Genomic DNA, 5,556 nt, shown 5'->3' with positions numbered 1-5,556 from the left:
AACCATCTGCATGTAATTGACGTACCGTAGTTGGCCAAGTGAATCGGCAGGTTTTGCACTAAAGCTTGATGGATCAACAAAATATAGCATTACTATCGGTGAATCTCATTCAGACTGGTAGGCTACTCAGCAACATTTTCATTTCTTCTTATTTAATTAACTGTGCACCAATACAGTCCCAGTAACTAACCTTTTCAATAACAAATCTCTTCCAGCATCAGCTATTTGCTCACGTGTAGAATCTAATCTCCCAAATATATCAGCAGATTGTTGAAATTCTTCCTTCTTCAGGTAATTGAACATCTTTAGCTTTCCTAAGCAACAAGACAGATGACATAATTAATCATTGTCACCAAATAATGTGTGCAACTGTGCATACACTCCATACATTGGCATTCCAAATAAAAGTATTACAATATTAGAATAATATTGAGTGGATTTGGTAATGACTGCCATCTGAATTCTTGCATATCTTTTAAAAGCTGATCAGAAAATGGTAAAAATGTACTTTCAGACAAGCATGGTAAGCAGTTCAGGAATATATAAAACACTGTAACAAACACTAAAACATTTTTATTTTTATTTATTTTTATTTTAATTTTCTATTTGAATAAGACCTTCTGATGATCCGTTAGGTTAAGTTCAGGAATATATAAAAAACTGTAACAAACACTAAAACATTTTTATTTTTATTTATTTTTATTTTAATTTTCTATTTGAATAAGACCTTCTGATGATCCGTTAGGTGAAACAATTTGTAAAGGCTTCAGATAGTAATAACTACATTTGATTTAAAACACTGTAACAAACACTATATATAAAACACTGAAAGCAAGATTAAAATGTACTGCTACCAAAGCTGATTAATTATACTGGTACCTTGTTGATATATTGCATAAGTTGTATCACATCCACTCCAAGCATGAGCAAACAGCAAGTAATTTTTGACACACCTCATGCACCTTACAACTACTTTCGCTCTCTTCTTTTTCTTTTAGATATTGATAAAGATGACTGTCACCAATGTTTTGTGCATAGCTGATTAATGTCTTCAGTCCACCTCGTTTCACTTCTTGTAGCTTCGATAAATTATGAGATTGGCATTTGATGCATAAACTTTCATTATAAAAAGCTTGATTCTGATTTTCCATTATTCAATTATCTCCATAACATCTGAAAACTAGTCTATCAATTCTAACTGTTTAATAAACTAAGCTATACAACTTAGAAATCATTACCGGTATTTCATAAAAATCTTTAAAGCTGTAAAGAGAGAAAACTAACATCAGACCTGGGAAAAAAATGGCCACACAGAACATTTGCTCTTTCGAACTTAATCTATATCTGAATATGTTATAGCCTTTACAGGTGGTCTCAGAAGTAACAAGAACCATAGCTCTTACTGGTAGGCTGGCCTCCTTATTTAACTGATAGTGTGTGCAATTACCAGAAAACGTATTGTTGCATGGATATCAGTAGAAGCTACCAGGTCTCAATAAACACCCTTCCTTTGTCAGTTTGTGCACCAGTACACTGGTAACAGTGGCCTACTACTACTACCATACTGCATTCATTGGTACAAATACTTCACACATGCATGCAATGCCATTTAAAATCCAAGATGTTAAATGAAAGAGAACTCAACTAAAAGAACAACAGAAAACTCAAAAATTTAACATAAGCTAGAGATGATAAGACATGCTGCATGTAAAGAACATTTAGACCTGTTTCCTCTAACTTTCATCATAGCCCAGCATACCGTACTGTACACTGTTATAGGCCTAGTGCATCTGTGTATCGCCTTCTGCCAGGTACCATATCTAACGTTTTGACTTCTGTTGCAAACCAAATTAAATGAATAACCTGACATAACTTACAGTACCGATAATGATGTTCTTGCAAACAGTTCCCAAAACATATTAAACTACGGTAGGCCTGCCTGGTACGGTACTCAGTTCTGTGATATTTAGGCTAGTACTGCAGCCAGTGCAGAGTGGTAGATCAAGAATCTTTGCTGTCCCAAACCTACTCAGTACTGCCTAGTTACTTACAAACCTCATGGCTATTTTTTTTTTCTTTTTGCGCAACGCTCAAGAGTTCAAGATGGATACCACTACATGCCTAATAAGCTGGTCAGTTGTCACCGGAGCAACTTCGACTGCCAGAATTTTACACGGCTTGCTGTTTCTGCTGAAAACATAGCTAGATTAGCTGCGCCGCTAGCGGCGCAAGGTGTTGCTTAAAAAACGGCCACAACTTTTTTTGCCAAGGGTCCCTGGTTGGAGGAGAGTGATAATCCTAAACTAGAGGAATTAAGCTTTCCAACGATACCAAATTTGTTAAGGTCGCAATTTATTCCAGGCGGCCCTATATTTTCACATTTTACGCTCAGACTAATTCTCAAACCCTCGAGCAAAAAAGCTGCATAAGACACGGTAGTGTCTCAAGATATAGAAAAAGTCTCTCATGACAAATTCAACATACTTAATACAGACATAAATTCAGAATTTTGGTAATAGGCTCAACGAGGCAATAATTGTAAATTTATCCTACATATCATATAGTACTATATTATAAATTAACATATCTTACTATACGTATATCTTATCATATTACACCCGACTGGATAAGGATGATGATTACTATCTTTACTTTTCCATGAATAAGCTACTATACCATATTGCATAATTTAATATTTGCCAGATAAGAATATATCACTAAGTTACTACCAGCTTGCATCTATCTACTCCCTGATTATTATAAGCTATTATGTTTGTTCAGAGGATAGCTTGACTTTTCGTAAGATTATTATGTAGGTTGGTTTGGAAAAGATGCTTGAAACAACTCAGACATTACATCCTTCATCGGCACTACCAAAGAATCTCCACCTCTCATTAGCGATACCAAAACACTCCATCCCTTATTGACGCTATAAAAGATGATTCAACTCTTATTAGAAATACCAAAAACACGCTGCTATAGCCTACCATTATGCTTTTTATGCTCTTACATGCGCAGGAAATTAATTTAAAAAACAAAGCTTTTTTAACTATTTTATCTTGATAATGAGTTGCCATATTATGTATTTGTTCTGCAATATATAGGCTACTTAATATCGTTGCTGCAAGCACTTTATTTCTGTATGAAATCTGTAAATAGTCCTTGTTTTGATAATCCGTTGCGTAATTTTAATATGTGTGTGTAATTGTGTATATTATTTTGTTTTTGTGATGTTGTTGTGTTCAGTCGTGTTCTCATTGCTTTAAGAATTGGCGCTCCAGTTGTTCCAGGAACGAGGAGGCGACTGATTCTTAACTAATTCATCAACTTATTTTAAAGTATCAGGTTTGGTGGCCGTGCTTAACTATATTTATGGATGCATATACCGCAATATTAGATCCTTTCATGCACGTCTTAAATTAAGGTTTTGCCAACTTCTCCTTTTGTTGGTTTTGTTACTGTATTTTTTTTTCACAATATAATTTTTTTTGCATTCTGACAAAGAAAAATAAATTGAATTGAATTGAATTATTATCAACTTTTGGAAACACTGTGATGAAAAAATATGAAAAAATGGTTTGTTTCATGTCCATAAAAGTGCATTTCCTGCACTCCCATCTTGATTGTGTTGATCCTTGAATAGGTGATTGGTGGAAGCAGAAAAGATGGTGAAAGGTTTCATCTTATATGGCAAGAAAATATCTAGGGCTGTGGATTTGCAACATGAAAGAGGGAGGGTGTATGGTCCGCAATACGAGAAGATTTCTCAGTGTATAGACGCAAGTCACACAAATGTCACCACTTTTGAAGTGTTTTCATCTTTACATGATGCATATATGGCTTATATTTGCATAGCCTATTATTTCTTTGTGTTTGCATGCTTACACGTTTAATATAAAACTATGCTGGTTCATACAGAAAATCTCTGAGTAAAACTAACAATCAGAAAAAGTGACATTTTATCAAAAGTAAGGACACTTCAGATTTGTTTTTGCTATTTTGGTGATTAGTTTGAAGTAACAGAACACAATAGCCTACATAAAAAAATATCCGCAACTAAAAATTTTGCGAAATTTTGTTATGTGGTGTTATGAATGCCAGTAAGAAATGTAAATTCTTGCATCTGCTTATCATCTTCCAGTTGAGGATAAGGTTTGTTTCTTTCATTTTGAAGCATACTATTTAACCCAACAAATCAATTCTAAACGTTGCTTGCTTGTAGACAACCACCTTTGCATTGCAGTAACATGAAACATAGTATAAGGTTTATCTGATTCAAATCTTCAATGAAGTTTCTAGAATTGAAGTTTTCTAAATTTCCCGCAGTTTGGCCACCCCTGTTTTATAGGCTAGCACAGTGGCTTTTTTGTATGTTTTACCCTTTTAACAAAGGTGCTTATCAGATTTACCTCCAATATGTAAAATGGCGTTCATTTATTAAAAAGCGAAAAAAAATTACATCAGTTATATTTAATGCGACGGATGCGCTTGCTTTTTGGCAACGAGTTGTTCAATGTCTGGTGAAGTAGTAAATATGTTTCAAAGATGAAATTAATGCTCAACGAATATTAGATTCAACATTAAGTCGGTTTCTTGCTTTAGATTTGATAGTAAGCAATGCAGAGAAGCAGTATTCACATAGGTAAGTTGAAGAAAACGGAACCAGAATATTGAGAGCTTGAATACCTATCCTTGGATAGTAATGTGAAGAGAGGGGCGTTCTTCCCGGCTATCAGCACAAGGCGAAACACGGTGTCTATCGCTGTCAATTCTTGCTACAAATCGGCTGCCGAGAAACATATCTTGGATAGTAATGTTGCATTTTAACTCAAAACTCCTCTATAGGTTGCAAGAGTGAAACTCATCTTTTACAAAAGAATTGTTTGTTAATTTTATAAATTCTTCTTGGATTGCTTCACGAACATCATCCACATTTTTTATTCAAAAGGATTTCTTGCCAGTTTCATTAAAATGCTGCCAGTATTTATCTCGGAAAAACATCGTTCAAACTCCTCCTTCAAGTTTTAATTGAAATCATCTCCAGTTATCTCAGTCAAGCGGTGAAATGATGCAAAAAAAAAAAAATTTGCTCGTTGCTGTTTATGTCCCGTCAACTGATTTGGATTTTGATTGGTAGCTCATTTTTTTTACCCTCTAAAACGAGGAATTTACCCCAGTTTAAGAAATGCTGCGGGCTAGCAGGACGGTTGAGAGAATAGCGTGAGCCCAGTACCAATGAGATTCTCGAGCCACAAATCAAGACACTTCTAAAGCAAATGCACAACCTCAGCCTATCCAAAGAATATATGGTAGTTTTGCAAAGTTTCAGGCCCATTGGAAAGATTACAGCCCCTAAAATCATGCCGGGTCAGGGTCCCAAAGTACTCCCTGAACCCACCTGTCAATTCTACTGCAGGCTATTATTTCCTTATCGCCATATTACCATCAGGGAAGTCCCACAATCTGCCAGTTCGGACACGTTGAATGCTGTTTTTGTACATAATTGTTGAAACACAACATAAGCTACAGCACTTTTCAGAGACTGCATTGTAGAAA

This window comes from Aplidium turbinatum, chromosome 5, assembly GCF_918807975.1.
Source record: "Aplidium turbinatum chromosome 5, kaAplTurb1.1, whole genome shotgun sequence".
NCBI lineage: Eukaryota > Metazoa > Chordata > Ascidiacea > Aplousobranchia > Polyclinidae > Aplidium > Aplidium turbinatum.
The sequence above is the reverse complement of the archived record's forward strand: the minus strand, read 5'-3'. Positions refer to the sequence as shown.